This window comes from Oncorhynchus masou, chromosome 22 (assembly GCF_036934945.1).
Source record: "Oncorhynchus masou masou isolate Uvic2021 chromosome 22, UVic_Omas_1.1, whole genome shotgun sequence".
NCBI lineage: Eukaryota > Metazoa > Chordata > Actinopteri > Salmoniformes > Salmonidae > Oncorhynchus > Oncorhynchus masou.
In genome coordinates, this window is record NC_088233.1 from 49,627,048 (window position 1) to 49,645,734 (window position 18,687).

The 18,687-nt window shown below is 45.1% G+C and overlaps 1 protein-coding gene across 2 annotated transcripts in view; it reads right to left on the minus strand.

Moving 5' to 3' along the window:
- Positions 1 to 18,687, minus strand: part of znf609a (zinc finger protein 609a) — a 179,914-nt gene that overhangs the window by 38,266 nt on the left and 122,961 nt on the right. The gene's annotated exons all lie outside the window — the stretch shown is intronic.

An 18,687-nucleotide genomic window follows, 5' to 3' on the forward strand; every position in this document is an offset into this window, starting at 1 on the left:
TCGTATACAGTCATTGGGGGACTGAGAGAGGGGCCCAGAGTGGAGGAGAAAAGAGGGCCGTCTCGCATTTCAAGCTGTGGCGAGACGACGGCCATCATGCTCCACTGCAGTCCCTGTATAACTGTAAGACCTTACATCACGCTAACACTGCAATCAGACACACAGCCAGCCATTTATCGGTCTTCTGAAAGGATAACCTTTCCTCTCAGCTCTGCACATCACGAAGCACCCAAAACACAGGTTTCTTTCCCTCCTCTCCTCTCTCTCGTTTACTCCAGCTACCTTTTGGAGGGTCACCGAAGGGTGTTTGGCTGGCTGGCTGATACCGCTCTTCTCATGTAAAGGGAGATGCCACTATAGTACACAATAAAGTAGACAGGCGACACTCCTCCGACAAGTCCCTTTTCATTGCATATCGAGTCCAATGCCATAATTAGCTGCTTTCTCAAGGTGAGTCCTGTTCATCACTGAGCTCCTTGTGTGAACTGAACCCATCCAGCCTCTTGTCACTGCCCTCTCCCAGAGATGGAAGAGGAGGAGGAGGAGAGAAGAGAGCAGGGAGGCCCCTGTGGGCCCTGGCGACAGGACAAAAGCGGATTTAACTGGATGTTTGAATCAAGAGAACGTGCTGCCTCTCTTGCCTGTGCCACCTCCCAGGAGAGCCCCAGATGCCACCAGGTTATTTATAGACGGCATGGGTTTGTTCAGTCTTCGCCTGCGGTTCCTGTTGTTGCAGCAAGCCCCTGGAGGGAGGGGCTGCCGACAGAGTCAAAACCTCCCCCAGCCCCTTGTGAAACACCCCCTCCTCACCTCGCAGTTTCAATCCGCAAGAGAGATTCTTCTGAAAGGGTAGGCAGGTGGCGGCCATCTTTGAAATGTGTGAATATAGTTATATGGACTGGCAGTCTGGTACTTAAAAAAACATTTGTGAAATCAATAAAACAAATTAGTGAAATCAGTGAAATCAATAAAACTAATTAGCTTCTGTAAAAAACAACAGAGGATGTCATATTAACCGAGTATCATATTATCCAAAGTGGCTTTGGTCATTCTTCAGTGTAAGCAGTCTTGCCACAGATAAAGCGCTCTATGCATTCCAAGACTTACACAAACAAAAACGACAGCATTACGGCACAAAATGTCCACCAGCTCATGAAAACTCGTTCATATACTCACTCATGAGGACGGGGACTGGGGAATGCATAAAGCTGCCGCTAATCATTTATCTACGGTCTCCATTTCCACAGGGAGTGAGTGAGCCCAGGGGCTGTAAGGAGAGCTGCCGGTCCATGCAATGCCAGGGCCAGGGTCAGACGGGGGGCTGGCACGGGGCCACAGGGCCATCTTATTTCGGTGTGTGTCAGGTTGATACCAGCCAGCCAGAGCCGCCGCTCCCCAGCTCCCTTTTAATGACCTGGCGTATCCATGGAGACTACCTGGCTATCAAGCAGGGGGTTGTCACTCAACGTTAACCATGGCAATGCGCTCCACAGCATGGCTCAGAAAGGGGAGGGGGGGGGGCTAGTGGGAAAAGGGAAAACTGGGGCCCAACAGCATTAGTTTAGGTGCTCCTCTTGCTCTTTGATATTCCGGCTCTTCCGACGCCTCGTCTACAACAAAAGCCAGGCACAGCCACTAATAAACACTGTACACACCGGGGGACATAATTCTAATGAACTTTGTTCATACATAGCTGTGTTAAATAGCTAGCTATGATGAGCTGTTTGGGTGAGCCGGGTGAGGACGACAGCGGACTAAATGGGATGTAGTTTAAAATATTGATGCACCGATATGACATTTTTGGCCGATACCGATATCCGATATTGTCCTTGCCAAAAAAACAAAAACACTTTAACATTTTAGCTGCCTTTTAAGCATTCTAGTACAGATAAATAGTTAACACACACACACATGGACGCAGCGGTCTAAGGCACTGCATCTCAATGCAAGAGGCGTCACTACAGTCCCTGGTTCAAATCCAGGCTGTATCACATTCGGCCGTGAGTCCCATAGGGGGGCGGCGCACAATTGGCCCAGCGTCGTCCGGGGTCGCTGGTCCAAATGTCAGTCGTGAAGCTAATAGCAGTGACGCTATTACTGTGTGACTCCGGTAAGGCAACATCTGAAAAATAGCGCACTTGGTAGTATGTATCGGTGCTCGACCAGTCGGCGAAAGCCAACATAACCCACTACAGAGAACAGTTGATTGTCAAGGACAATGAATTCCATTATCTTGGCGTTGAGTTGTCTCGCTGAAATTGTCTTAGTCTTTCAAATGACTGCTCGACTTGTTGACTGCTCGATCCACACAGCAGACATTGTGGGCCAGGTTAGGAATGCTGTGTTGCATGTGTTGCACGTGTACATTTTAATGTGGCGCCATTACGTCATCTACCTACGTTATACAGGTGTGCACGTCAGCTTTGACATCGGTTTTGCACATCGGCGTTAAACTAGACATCGGGGCCGATGTCGGCATTGTCCGATTCCGATATCTCACCGATATATCATGCATCACTAGTTTAAAATGAGAGTGGACAAGAATAGGGGCAGAAATGGACAACTGCGGAGCAGAAATGAAAAGACCTTAAGATTCCAGCCAGCCTCTCTCCTCTGTGCTGCTGCTGTGATGGCGATGACAAGTCGACTGCTCATACTCACTATGCAAGTCCCCGCTGTCTATCAGGCTTTAAAGTGTCACTCTAGCCTCCTTTTCAATTAATTTAGCACCTGATTTACTTAACAAAAAAGGCACATCTCAATAGGAGGCCCAGGTAAGTCATGACATAGCACAAGTAGGGGGGTGGGTCTTTGGTCTTTTGTTCTCTATTGCTCCTCCATTGTTACTCAAACAAGGGGGAGGGACGATGACATCACAACTTCCTATCAGACCTATCCTATCAGACCTACCACTTCAATTTCACAGTTGTCTTTTTTTTTATATATATATTTTTTTTTACCTTTTAGTGTGTGTACTTTAACGTATTTATATTTGGGATATCGCTTTTCAACAGTAAAATAAATACAAAAAAATTGCTGGAGGATGTCTAAGGACAGCGGCACTTTTTCTCTCTCTCCCCCTTGCTCTCACCCACTGAGTGACAGACAGGTGAGAACAGGGGAGGATGGAGGGATGGAAGAAGCGAAAGAGAGGAGACCCACGGTAACTGTCTGATTAAAACACGAGACGTGACCGAGATACAGTAAGCAGACAGCGGGAGCCGAGGAACCCCCTCCCCCTTCCTAAAACCCACAAAGCCTCTCTCCTGAGTGTCCTTCAGCATATGGGGCTTCACAATGAGACGGGGGGAGGGAGGGATGGCGGTAGGGAGGAATTCTAAACTCTTCCCTTCCTTTTTCTCTTCCTTCCTTAGCCTCTGGCAGTCCTGGCCCTCTCCTTGCCTGAGTGTAGCATCATACTTTGATGACCTCGTTAGTTCAAGCACAAAAAACGGCTAATGTCAAGATACAAATAAACAGTGCAGTGGGGGCAGGGATGTGTGTCTGGCTATTGTGGTCCCTCGGAAAGGCTTGTTGGCCTGGTAACATTACAGCATAGTTGTACATTACACTGAACATGGCAAAGACATAGGCTAAATGGAACTTACACTAGATTATTTCTAACATATTTTTCCTATTTATTTGATGATCGAGAAGAGAAAAAACACCTGTGCTATGTTCACCATTTAGGGTAGCCAAAACAACTAAGGCCCTTAGGACAGAAGTAGTCTTCACGTGGTTTGACATGGGAGTGGTCGGGTCACCTTGCATAAAACTGCGGGCCCCACTGTGGTATTCAGCGTAACCCAAGATCCTCAAAAAGCTCAGCGCTCAGTCTTGCTTTTCTTCTCCACTTCCTGTTTTTGATTTATGTTAGCTAATCGAATCCCATTGGGGCTCATGTTTCCAGCACGCTGCGTTTTCGACACCCACCATCTCAGATTGTTCTAAAATAGTAACTTATACGATTAGCATTCCTGAATTTTTGGGGGGTTGAAGTATAATTTAATCTGAGAAATGTAGCTAATTGATTAAGACAAAATTTGAAAAAAATATAGTACCCAACATCCAACGTGGACCAAACTTCTTCCTACGAATTAGTAAAACGTGATGAATCCCCCCCCCCTCAAAAAAAATCTAAAGACACCCACGGCCCCTCCCACCCCAACAACCAGTATACAGTATCAGATCTCTATGTCTGACATAGTATTGCATAGTATTAAGCTGCGGCTTGGAGTATTGCTTTTTCATACATGCAATGTATTCCCTGTGAATCTGATGGTTATTTTCCCCTGTTCAGAAATTTGTCATTGGAGTCGCTTGCATTATTTACCATAAATGAGTGTGAAATTACCAAGTTCTGCTTCATGATATTTTATTCATTTTGCTGGTCTTTTGTGTTTATTCAGCAGAACACAAGATTTCCTTTGCAATTTTAGGTAGAGACCAATAGCTTTTGCTCATGATGAAAATACATTGTGTGGTCGTCCTCACAATTCAAACCAGTCCACCATGAAAGCAATTCAGTTTGTCTTTCTCTTACACTTAATCTGTGTTCAGGAAATTGCGCCTTTGTGTGTGGTTTATTCCCTACAAAAAAGATCTGTATTAGTTACTGTTAGACCATTCCTGGTGAACAAGCAAACCAAAAGGCTATAGTAGTTCTAATGGTTTCAATGATAAAAGTCCCAAAACGCACCCTAGATAGTGTTTTACAATGGTACATTTATTGGGTTGGGTTTAATGGTAAATGTCACTAATCACATTAAATAGAGCTGTTTTATAATAATTTTATTGACAAACATAAGACTGTCATGTAATGGTTTATAATATAATTGTATTATGTTTCCACAACACTTTATTCCCTAGCCCATTTTTCCATCAAGTTTTGGGCTTGTAGGAAAATTATTAATATGAGAATTGCACCATAGGGATAGCCCTCTCAGCGAGCTGCCACTTTATGGACTATTCAGGGAGAGTTGGGCTGGAAAATTAGGTTGCTAAGAGGAGGACAAACTGAATGGCTTGGCCACAATAATGAAAAAATAATGCAAGCAACTTCACTGCCAAAATTATCTGAATAGGGGATACTAACTATCACCAGATTCACAGGGAATACATGACATAGGCTGAAGAAGCAATACTCCAAGCCGCAGCACCATACTACCTGTCAGACTTAGAGAACTGCTAATGTATACTGGTTGTTGGGGTGGGATCAGCGTATAGTGGCTTTTCACCATTTTATTGGATTCCTTATGTCTCATTCGTAGGAAAATGTTTGATGTTGGGTACTATATTTATTGAACATTAACTGAATCGTATGAATTAAAATGGCCAATTTGGGTGCACCAACATGCTCAATATCTCAGAGATCGATATAAATTACAACAAAGTAATTCAGGACTGCCAATCTTACCTGTTTCAAACTACAGAAATTATTTCAGAACAATCAGATGGTGAGTGGCATGGCTTTCTGAAATTACATGAAACAACTAATCACGCTTACCTGAGACCCATTTCTCTGGCGTTTCCTGGATAACTTGCTCAGAAGGCTCAAACACACACACAGTTACACACACTTGCACCCACCAGCGTAATCAGCGACTGCTCTCTGTAAGAAATGGCCGCCGCCTCTGGAGCTGATGACCTCTGCTATTAGTCACGCTGGGAGCGCAGGCACGTCGGCTGCAGTGAGTGCGTGGGTTTAAACACTGCTCTTCTGCCCATGCCTTCTCTCTCTCTCGCTCCCGACACCACCAATTTCCTCTAATGCTAGTCCTTATGAGGAACAGCGGCAGTCTGTTTATACTGCAGTTAAGCCATTTCACTTTGAGCCAGAGGATCAATTTGCAGGGCACAGAGACAAAAGGAAATGAGAACCTGCTTTCTCTCTCTGTCTCACTCCCTCCCCCTCTTTCTTTCTCTTTTCTTTCTCTTCTTTCTGCAGAGAAGGGGCCAGTGAGTGAGCACAAGATTGAGAGAGAGAGGGCGGTCACTTATCCTTGTTCGGGCCTTGTCCAGACAGCCCCTTTAACACCGCCTGCTTTGATGGAGCTCTCCTAAGCCCAGAGTTCAGCGGTGTCCATGGAATGCTCTTCAGCGCTGGTTGTTTTAAAGCCCCGCTGTGCTGTTCACACTGTCGCTCCACTCACACCGAGTTCCATTTCTGTAGGCCCTGTTAGAAGGCAAGCCTCAGCTTCTCCAACATGTACTAGGCTCTGTGGCGAATGACCTTAACCTCTGCTGCTCTGTTGAACTCATTACTAATCACAGAGCACACATATTCTAAACGCTTTCTCACAAACTGCTTGGTTGTTTTTCCTCCCAGTGATGGTGACGACAATGAAGATAGTTATGACGTCACTCTGACTCAGGCATAGGGTTGTCAAATTCCGGTAACCTTCCCAAGAATACCCTGGTTTTCCAGAAATTCGAGACGGAATATTCCAGATGTACTGCTTATTCCCTCCTGATTTCAGGGAACCTTCCAAACAGGATTTCTGGAAAACTAGGGATTTTTGGGAAAGTTACCCAAATATTACAACCCTACTCAGGCATTACGCATGCCCAGCAAGGTAATGAGAAAACAGTCTGTGATTGAAGGGGTGGGTTTTGACTGGTCCCAAGTCCTTTTTGCCTTGAAACTTCGGCCACTCAAAGTACAGGGAACAAAGACCGAAGAGGAGGGCCTGAGTTCATCGTTTGCAGAAGCCTTTCAGCCTGTTTACTGAAAGGACTAATTAGATGGGCAACTGCCTGGAGGCATAGCTAGTCCCCCCCCCACACACACACACACACACGAAGCCTCAACTAACTGGCAGTCGAGCTCGGTGGGCCATTAGCCGCCCCTGTGAGGGCGATTCGCAAAAGGGCGATAAATCTGTCGAAGGGGATCCTAGCGACAGCTGAAACTCTGCACGGAAACAGGCACCGCACTGCTCCAACCAAGCACTTTTCAAAGGCCTCGGCAAAGAAAGAGGGGAAAAAGGAAAGGCGAGAGGAAGAAAAATAAAGACGACCTCTCTGCCAGTCAGTTCATCCATCCTCTCCTCACTCCCACCGTTCCCCTCCTTTCCTCTCATGGCAGGTAGTGTAGTCGGAGAATGTGAGTCATGGGATGATTTAGGCGCGGAGCCTCAGACAATGTCGGCAAGGATGGCGTGCTGATGTAAGAGCCACACGTGGCACTTCTCTGTGCCAATGACAAGCCGGGACAAATCAGGCAGGCAGGGGATACGGGCCCTCTCCTTTTGATTAATCACCGGATTTATACCGCCACCGCCGTGCTGGAGAGAAGAGGAGCGGGATAGGGGAAAGAGAGGAGGGTGGGGAGGGGAGTTCAATCCATCAGTAGAGAAAAAAGGGGTGGAGAAGAGAGAGAGCTCCTCTGGTCTCAAGTCAGAGTCTTTATTAGGAGAGAGTATCCAGCAGAAGTGGAGATCCTAAAGTGATGGAGACGCCCTTATGACGCTTCAGGGAAAATGGAACACACAGCCTTTCCTCAAGGGACAGACGGTGAAACATCACTGCTGAAATAAATCATGTGTTTGTCAAATTCGGCATCTTAGACATATTTGTAATTAATCCAGGATAAAGCAAGCTAACAAATATTTAAAAATCCATTGATTTCGCTTTTGCTCCGGTTTGTGCTTTGTGTTTGTTAAAACTACACAAATACGCGCAAAGCGGTCGGCGTGGTGAAATGACCCTGAACTTCTGTCAAAATGCAAGTGCCTGTCAAGACCTTCACATTGCCAGAGGAACGAAGGTAAAATTGGAACAACAGTAGGCCTACATATAGACGCACTCAAAATAACATGTCTCCTCTCCCAGGCCTTTGGCTTTTTACACCAAGTGCAGTCCACCAGAGGGATACAAGCTGCCTGCCCTCGCCGATGAAACTGAGGAATGCTCAAAATGAGCAGGAGTTGACCCTGTTATTTTTTCCATAACCATCCAAAATACACTCTCCAAATATCTGGGAATGGTGTCTTCCTTCAAGGCAGAGAGAAGAAGGTTTAGTAATTTGTGAGTTGAACCCGAACCCCCCTCCCCCTCTCTTCCTTGGAATGAGGCCCAGGCTATGCTTCCTAGAATGGCTCTGTGGTCTGAACTGTAGAGGGAAGGAGGCAGGGGGGGAGGGGTGGGTCTTCCCCAGAAATCCACAACAAGTCATGCTCTGTGCCAGTCAAGAGGGGCTACACGCACCATGAGATAGGAGGGGGCAGAAGGAAAGGGAGGTCTACCCTCCTTTCTCTCTCTCTGTACCATTTGGCTGGGTTGTAACACTAGGGGAATTAGCCCTTTCTCCCACTTATGCGGGCCCTGATGGTAACCATGGCTACTGCAGCTCAATAGAGGCTCTTCAAAGCAAAGGTTTTCGCTGTTTCAACATCCTCCGAGTCAAGACTATTCTCAAAATTGCTCCAAGAGCCCCGGAAAAAAAAGGCAGTCAATTATGAAGCCGCTTACTTTGGCTAATGAACAGGTCATGCTTGGAACTCAAGTAGATTTTTTCCCCCCTCACTCACTCACTCGCTCTCTCCCTTTCTACTCCATCTCATTTTTAGCTCTCGCTCTCTCCGAGGTCTGTTGAATCACAGCTTGTTTTTCCCAAAGCCACTGATAGAGTGGACTGACGGATGGCTGAATGAACATGTCACGTTTTAAAGGACGGGGAGAAAGCTGCTTCCAGGAACCCCCTGTGAATTCCAGTGTGCTCAGCCTGGGTGCCAGAGGGACTCTTCTCCATCCCACATGATGTCCAACAAGCTCCTCCACTCCAAACAGCTACAATCCCACATTGTGCCCTCCCTTTCACTCCCTCGGTGGCTGCCACCAGTCTGGATCATTAGGAATGTTGGCCATCACCCCCCCCCCCCCCCAAGGACGACAGTGTTCCCTGTGATTTCCCTTCACAGTGAAGTAATCCCCTCTTTGGAAAGGAGTCCTTTTAGGGTGAATTAGAGACGGCTCTATTCAAAGGGGGTGAGTGTCAGGGCGGTGGTAGAGAGGAGGGAGGGGAAGGTAACAACAGTCACATGGGCCATAGCTGTCCGTGTGGATTAGCCTGGAAACGAGGAGGTGCCTTTCATCTCCAACCCAACCTTGCAGTGTTAAAACACAAACCATGTTGCCAGCACTAACGTGCGGCTGTGTGTCTTACAGACCACGGTCCTTCATAAACGCTAATATCGAAGTATTGGCTTCTTCAAAAGGTTCAAAAGGCACTGCAACATATGTGGCAACTTAGGGAAGGGCGTAAGAGGCCATAAAAAAAATGATGCCGGCTTGCGGGAGGGCATGCTGCATATTGAACACTCACACCATTAAGATAGGCCGGTATCAGGCGTAGATGCTGGGAGGGGGCAGTCGGCATAGCGTAATAAAACACACAGTCGCAGAACTGCTACATCGTGAAGTGCTTTAGGAAGAGCGTATGATCGTAGCATCAAAAAGCGGCCTACGCACTGACAGCAAGGCTATAAAATGAACCAAGTCAAGAGTAGGTATGAAGAAAGCAGCACAGAATACACACAGGCTATTGGCTCTATCTAAGCAGTCCTTAGATGAGCACCACACACCCTGTGACAGTAACATCCAGGATACGGATCAACTCTGACCTATAAACACATTCCGCACCTAATGAGGCTCCAGTGAGGCCCTGAGACAGGTTGAGTTTACAACAAGTCGACCTCACTCGGAGGGAGAGGGAGGGAGAGGAGGGAGGCGTTTGGACAAACATCTAATAAATCTACAGTACCTCTACCACCCTCCTCCCTCTCTCCCCTTTCCTCACAGTAGCCTTGACCCTCTCCGGCACCTGGATTTGTGCTGACAAAATACTGCAAAATGGACACTGTCAAACAGACCAGCAGAGGAGGAAATAGTTGGACATGGTTCAATAGATTTGCTCCAGTGACTAATTTGGTGTATGCGAAGGACCCATGGCTCACACACACGCCAATGTACTCCGATTTCAATACCTCACCCATGTTCACATCGACACACACACACACACACACACACACACACACACACACTTCCATCTGTTGTCAGAAAATCTCCTTCACATGCCAGAGTGCTTAAGATGACAAGTAGCTTGCTAGTTACCATACACACACACTCAACACCGATAGCAAACATATTAGTCTGAATATATCTGAAAGGAAGATTAAGAGAGAAAAGGAACACAGCGAGAGAGGGCCGTTTTTAAATTAGGGCTGCCAAAGTTCCCGCGTTCAGTCTTGGTGGGGCTGTCTCTATTGTGGTGCACTGTGCGCACAGCTTTGAGCAACAATTAAGGAAACCACATGTACATTTTACAGTTCCAATGCTAATTTCCTGCAATTCTACACGTTGCCAAGACTTATGCCTTAGTTATAAGGCTATTTGAGTGACTCAAACACGATAATAAAATCAAATGGGGCCCACATGCAATGACATTTTTGGAATTTCAGTTTCTCCCCGACCGTCTAGTTTTTATTTTGGTGATTGTTAGTTCTCAAAGACGATCTTTATAAAAAAAGATATAATCTCCATGATCTTGTCTACATACTTTATTTGGTTTTAGTAGTTTAAGGTTATACCGAAAATGGTTTTACTATCACAAAAAAAGTATGTTTTTGTTCGTACAGTCAACCTTCCAATCAGAAATTGGGAGAACAATCCCCTAGCATGCCTGAAGATTTAACAGTACTTGAGTGAATGTGTGTGTGGGATGCATCACAATTAACTAATGTCATTAACTCGATTAATTTTAAATCGTTTGACAGCCCTAGTTTAAATAAATACATACGGTGTAGAAACAGGGGGAGGTTGAAGCCAAACCACCCAGAGAATACCTTCTGTAACCAGAGAGAGGGGCCTGTAGAGGAAGCAGAACCTGATTAGTTCACCAGTCCCCTCTAACTATCCCTCCCGTGTGTACTACACATGGGTTGTGTTCATTAGGGCATGCAACGGAAAACATTTTACAATGTTTTGCAACGAAAAAATGCAATGGGATTTTCTTATTCAGGAAGTACAGGAAGTTCTTCCTTGTATCGGGCTGTTTTCTTCCATTTGGTACCCAATGAACACCAAACCCAGGCCTAGGTCTATGTAATGCAGTGCAACAGCAAAGTTCTCTAAGGCCTCAGTCAAATAAAACCCTCAAAGCATGCTGTTAATACACAAACAGACAGGCAGGTCTATGTTTACAGTGCCCTACTGTACTTTGGGTGGAAAATGTTCTCCTCGCAGCAAGTCTTTACAGTGCCTTCAGAAACAATTAAAGCCCACTGAATTTTTCCACATTTTGTTGCTACAAACCCTGAATTTAAAATAGATTAAATGTCAATTAAATGTCAATTTCTTTGTCACAAAATACCCCATAATGTCAAAGTGGAATAATATATATATATTTTTTTACAATTTAATACAAAATGAAAAGCTGAAATGTCTTATGTTGATAAGTATTCAATCCCTTTATTATGGCAGGCCTAAATAAGTTCAGAAGTACAAATGTGCTTAACAAGTCACATAAGTTATATGGACTTGCTTTGTATGCAATAATAGTGTTTAACGTGATCTTTTTTTTAGACACCTCTGTACCCCACACATACAAATAATTGTAAGGTCCTTCACTCTTAGCAGTGAATTTCAAACAAAGATTCAACCAAAGACCAAGGAGGTTTTCCAATGCCTCGCAAAAAGGGCACCAATTGGTATCATCTCCATGGAGCATCTTCCGGCGCCGACAGAGATGGCCGCCTCGCTTCGCGTTCCTAGGAAACTATGCAGTTTTTTTTTTTTTTTTTTACGTGTTATTTCTTACATTAGTACCCCAGGTCATCTTAGGTTTCATTACATACAGTCGAGAATAACTACTGAATATAAGATCAGCGTCAACTCACCATCAGTACGACCAAGAATATGACTTTTGCGAAGCGGATCCTGTGTTCTGCTTTTCAACCAGGACAACGGATTGGATCCCAGCCGGCGACCCAACAAAAACGACTTCGTAAAAGAGGGAAACGAGGCGGTCTTCTGGTCAGACTATGGAGACGGGCACATCGTGCCCCACTTCCTAGCATTCTTCTCGCCAATGTCCAGTCTTCTGACAACAAGGTTGATGAAATCCGAGCAAGGGTAGCATTCCAGAGGGACATCAGAGACTGTAACGTTCTTTGCTTCACGGAAACATGGCTCACTGGAGAGACGCTCTCGGATGCGATGCAGCCAGCGGGTTTCTCCACACATCACGCCGACAGAAACAAACGCCTTTCTAGTAAGAAGAGTGGCGGGGGCGTATGCCTTGTGGCTAATGAGACGTGGTGTGATCACAGAAACATACAGGAACTCAAATCCTTCTGTTCACCTGATTTAGAATTCCTCACAATCAAATGTAGACCGCATTATCTACCAAGAGAATTCTCTTCGATTATAATCACAGCCGTATATATTCCCCCCCAAGCAGACACATCAATGGCTCTGAACGAACTTTATTTGACTCTTTGCAAACTGGAATCCATACATCCTGAAGCTGCATTCATTGTTGCTGGGGATTTTAACAAGGCTAATCTGAAAACAAGATTCCCTAAAATGTATCAGCATACCGATTGCGCCACCAGGGCTGGCAAAACCTTGGATCACTGTTATTCTAACTTCCGCGACACATATAAGGCCCTGCCCCGCCCCCCTTTCGGAAAAGCTGACCACGACTCAATTTTGCTGATCCCTGCCTACAGACAGAAACTAAAACAAGAAGCTCCCATGCTGAGGTCTGTCCAACGCTGGTCCAACCAAGCTGATTACACACTCCAAGACTGCTTCCATCACGTGGACTGGGACATGTTTTGTATTGCGTCAGGCAACAACATTGACGAATACGCTGATTCGGTGTGCGAGTTCATTAGAACATGCATTGAAGATGTCGTTCCCATAGCAACGATTAAAACATTCCCTAACCAGAAACCGTGGATTGATGGCAGCATTCGCGTGAAACTGAAAGCGCGAACCACTGCTTTTAATCAGAGCAAGGTGACTGGTAACATGACCGAATACAAACAGTGCAGCTATTCCCTCCGTAAGGCTATCAAACAAGCTAAGCGTCAGTATAGAGACAAAGTAGAATCTCAATTCAACGGCTCAGACACAAGAGGTATGTGGCAGGGTCTACAGTCAATCACGGACTACAAGATGAAATCCAGCTCAGTCACTGACCAGGATGTCTTGCTCCCAGGCAGACTAAATAACTTTTTTGCCCGCTTTGAGGACAATACAGTGCCACTGACACGGCCTGCAATGGAAATATGCGGTCTCTCCTTCACTGCAGCCGAGGTGAGTAGAAAATTTAAATGTGTTAACCCTCGCAAGGCTGCAGACCCAGACGGCATCCCCAGCCGCGCCCTCAGAGTATGCGCAGACCAGCTGGCTGGTGTGTTTACGGACATATTCAATCAATCCCTATACCAGTCTGGTGTTCCCACATGCTTCAAGAGGGCCACCATTGTTCCTGTTCCCAAGAAAGCTAAGGTAACTGAGCTAAATGACTACCGCCCCGTAGCACTCACTTCCGTCATCATGAAGTGCTTTGAGAGACTAGTCAAGGACCAATTTGCTTACCGCCCAAATAGGTCCACAGACGGCGCAATCTCAACCACACTGCACACTGCCCTAACCCATCTGGACAAGAGGAATACCTATGTGAGAATGCTGTTCATCGACTACTGCATTTAACACCATAATACCCTCCAAGCTCGTCATCAAGCTCGAGACCCTGGGTCTCGACCCCGCCCTGTGCAACTGCGTACTGGACTTCTGACGGGCCGCCCCCAGGTGGTGAGGGTAGGCAACAACATCTCCACCCTGCTGATCCTCAACACTGGGGCCCCACAAGGGTGCGTTCTGAGCCCTCTCCTGTACTCCCTGTTCACCCACGACTGCGCGGCAACGCATGCCTCCAACTCAATCATCAAGTTTGCGGACGACACAACAGTGGTAGGCTTGATTACCAACAACGACGAGACGGCCTACAGGGAGGAGGTGAGGGCCCTCGGAGTGGTGTCAGGACAATAACCTCACACTCAACGTCAACAAAACTAAGGAGATGATTATGGACTTCAGGAAACAGCAGAGGGAACACCCCCCTATCCACATCGATGGAACAGTAGTGGAGAGGGTAGTAAGTTTTAAGTTCCTCGGCATACACATCACAGACAAACTAAATTGGTCCACTCACACAGACAGCATCGTGAAGAAGGCGCAGCAGCAGCGCCTCTTCAACCTCAGGAGGCTGAAGAAATTCGGCTTGTCACCAAAAGCACTCACAAACTTCTACAGATGCACAATCGAGAGCATCCTGGCGGGCTGTATCACCGCCTGATACGGCAACTGCTCCGCCCACAACCGTAAGGCTCTCCAGAGGGTAGTGAGGTCTGCACAACGTATCACCGGGGGCAAACTACCTGCCCTCCAGGACACCTACACCACCCGATGTTACAGGAAGGCCATAAAGATCATCAAGGACAACACCCACCCGAGCCACTGCCTGTTCACCCCGCTATCATCCAGAAGGCGAGGTCAGTACAGGTGCATCAAAGCTGGGACCGAGAGACTGAAAAACAGCTTCTATCTCAAGGCCATCAGACTGTTAAACTGCAACCACTAACATTGAGTGGCTGCTGCCAACACACTGACTCAACTCCAGTCACTTCAATAATGGGAATTGATGGGAAAGGATGTAAAATATATCACTAGCCACTTTAAACAATGCTACCTAATATAATGTTTACATACCCTACATTATTCATCTCATATGTATACATATATACTGTACTCTATCATCTACTGCATCCTTATGTAATACATGTATCACTAGCCACTAACTATGCCACTTTGTTTACATACTCATCTCATATGTATATACTGTACTCGATACCATCTACTGTATCTTGCCTATGCTGCTCTGCACCATCACACATTCATATCTTTATGTACATATTCTTTATCCCCTTACACTGTGTATAAGATATTAGTTTTGGAATTGTTAGTTAGATTACTTGTTGGTTATTACTGCATTGTCGGAACTGGAAGCACAAGCATTTCGCTACACTCGCATTAACATCTGCTAACCATGTGTATGTGACAAATAAAATTTGATTTTGACTTTTTATTTTTAATTTTTTTAGATGGGTAAAAAAAATGTAATACAAAAATGAGAGGAGACATTGAATATCCCTTTGAGCATGGTGAAGTTATTAACTACACTTTGGATGGTGTATCAATACAATCACTACAAAGATAAAGGAGTCCTTCCTAACTCAAGAAACCGCTCAGGGATTTCACCATGAGGCCAATGGTGACTTTAAAACAGTTACAGAGTTTAATGGCTGAGATAGGAGAAAACTGAGGATTGATCAACAACATTATAGTTACTCCACAATACTAACCTAAATGACAGAGTGAAAAGAAGGAAGCCTGTACAGGACAATAATAATTATAAAACATGCATTCAGTTTGCAACAAGGCACTAAAGTAAAAAAAACAAACACCTTTTGTCCTGAATACAAAGTGTTATGTGCATATCCAATACAACACATTACTGAGTACTACTCTCCATACTTTCAAGCATAGTGGTGGCTGCATCATGTTATGGATATGCTTGTAATCATTAAGGACTGGGGAGTTTTTCAGGATAAAGACGAAATGGGAATAGAGCTGAGCACAGGCAAAATTCTAGAGGAAAATCTGGTTCAGTCTGCTTTCCACCAGACACATCAATTCACCTTTCAGCAGGACAATAACCTAAAGCACAAGGCCAAATCTATGCTGGAGTTGTGTTTTATTTGATTTATTCAACAAAAACGATGTTTACCTTTATTCAACTATTTTCAATGACGTCCTAGGAACAACTGCCTTGTTCAGGGGTAGAACGACAGATTTTTTACCTTGTCAGCTCAGGGATTTACCTGCCGTCCCAGTGAATGTTCCCGAGTGGCCGAGTTACAGTTTTGACTTTAATCTGCTTGAAAATCTATGGCAAGATCTGAAAATAGGTTGTCAAGCATTGATCAACAACTAATTCGCCACTATTGGCCTATTTATTGCCTTTACTTAATTTGCACACACTGTATACAGATTTTTCTATTGTGTTACTGACTCTACATTTGTTTAGCCCACGTGTAACTCTGTGTGGTTTTTGTCGCACTGCTTTGCTTTACCTTGGCCAGGTCGCTGGTGAAAAATAAAAAGATGGGCCAGAAAAAACCCAATTCTATTTAATCCATTTTGAATTCAGGCTGTAACAAAATGTGGAACAAATCAAGGCAGAATGAATACTTTCTGAAGGCACTGTGTCTTTATTTATTCTGTCCGTCCTCCGTGGTTGGTAAGATGAGCTTCGTATTACAATCCGCTAAATGTACTGTGCGATGCAGAGTGACGTTTTAATACTAGTAGCCTGGTATGGTTCCAGTGGATGTACTCATCCTCTGGTTAAATATGCATGGCGATCCCCCAGCGGCCTGTGAGCCCTCCTACACACAGTACAGAGTCAATAGCATATCTAACAGATAGTACCAATGGCAAGATTATTATTTTTTTGCAAAAAGCAGTATGTTGCTCTCTCGGGCTTGGGATTGTTCTGTGTGCGTTGTCGAGATCTACTAAAGTTTCAGATGCGGTGATGTCGTGAGAGGTCAGGAGCAACACATAACCAACCCTCTTGAAGCTCTACCCCGAAAAAGGCACGCACTTTAAAATGTACAGCTGGTGCATTTTTAACGGCTCCGATATAAAATAGAAATGACTCACGCGTTTTCCCTCCCTCACTTTCTCTTGCTTTCTGGGAGGCTGAAAAGGGGTCAGGCTGAGCACACCTGGGGAAGGCCCTCCACAGTGTGCAGTGAAACGAGATTAGGATGGGAACAACAGTTGGCCGGTCAGCTCTCTCAACATGACAAGAGGGGTTTCTCCTTCCCTCATTCTCTGTTCATCTGACTCACTCTCCCCCTCCCTGCATTTCTCTACAACCATATTTCTCTATACTTTTTCCACATACATTATTTTCTCCTCCCTCCCTCCCTCCCTCCCTCCCTCCCTCCCTCCCTCCCTCCCTCCCTCCCTCCCGGAGGTGTTGTGCAGCTGCAGCACTCTCCTAATCTCATTAAAAAGGCGCCCTTCCCTGTGACACTGACCTCATCAGAGTGGGACCAACTCGGACCACAAAGCCACCCTGCATGCCTGTTAACCTGTCACCTTTCTGACACGGCCACAAGAGAATCTGCTCCCCCTCCTCATTCCTCCCCACGCAGCAGCTGTCGCGTTCACTCGCTGCCGCAAAGAGCCAGAGTAACAAGAGCACAATTTGCTATCCCACAAACACCACTAAGAAAATTGTCCTTGAGTGATACAAGTAGTTATCACTTTACGCAGGTCTGTGCCACTAAGAAAACAATCCTTGACCTGATACAAGTGGCAAAATTATCACTTTACTCAAGTCTGTGCCACTAAGAAAACAATCCTTGACCTGATACAAGTGGCTATATTATCACTTTACATAGTAGTGTTTGTGCTGCAGACCTAAGAAAGGGTCTTGGAGTGATATCAGTAGCGACATTAGGGTTGGGCGATATTACAATAGTATCGGATATCGAAGATGGACAGCCATCGTCAATGGTGACGACGTCGTGATATGACAGACGATGTATAGCCTATTTAAACTTGACTGGCACCGCGCAGTAAAGAGCTGACCGGGCAGCCCACGGCAGAGCCATGCCAAGTGGCCTGTTCCTTTGCTATAGCCTGCATAATCTATTGAAATAAATATGTTATAAACAATTTACAGAATTGCAAGAGAATAAATGTCGACAGAGCTAAGACTTCCACCAAAGCAGCTCAAAATATCCAGTCAGAAAATATATATATATTTTCTCTCATTGTCGGATGACCTGGGCCATATAGCAGAACACTCCGGTATCTGCTATTATTTTAAAGGCCTCATTTTGTCTTTCCTCTCCATTTGATATGAATATGACTTTTGTTTTTATGCTGGCTTTCTCCTGGCGTGATACTTCATGATCAAACAATGAATTTGACTAACAAGAGTTCTCCGAAAGTTTGAAGTTGTTTTTGAATATCCTAAAAACATGATAGGCCTAAGGTAATAATGAGAGAGGTAGAATTAACAACAGCGAGGTAGAAAAATCCAACAAGTAAATTTGAACAAACCTTACCGTTGAGCAGAGCTTCGTGTAAAAAAAAATACGCATGCATCCCTCCTTGCCGTTGCGAACCAAATAGCCAAAAGCCAAACACTATATGAAAATAGCCTATCAAAAGCACTAAGACAAGTTAAAGTTATGAAGAGTATTTCCCAAATAAGCTATTCTAATAAAGTGTTTGACCTAAAGACGCAGCTTTCAAATGGGAACAAGTGTGAACGTCAGAGTCTAGAGGCTATTCTCTATCACAGCTTTATTCTGAATGAGAACAAAATACAGGCAACAAGAAGTGAAATTGAGCAAACAATATCATGATGGAAAAACCTAATGAGAAGTCAAAGGAAAAAAACTTACAACGGAGCAAAGCTTATGAAATAAATGATGTGTAGAGTAGGCCTAAACGATACCATTGTATATCACAATGTTTAATGGGTACTTAATACGATAGGAGAAAGGTACAATAGGAGAAATGTTGACAACG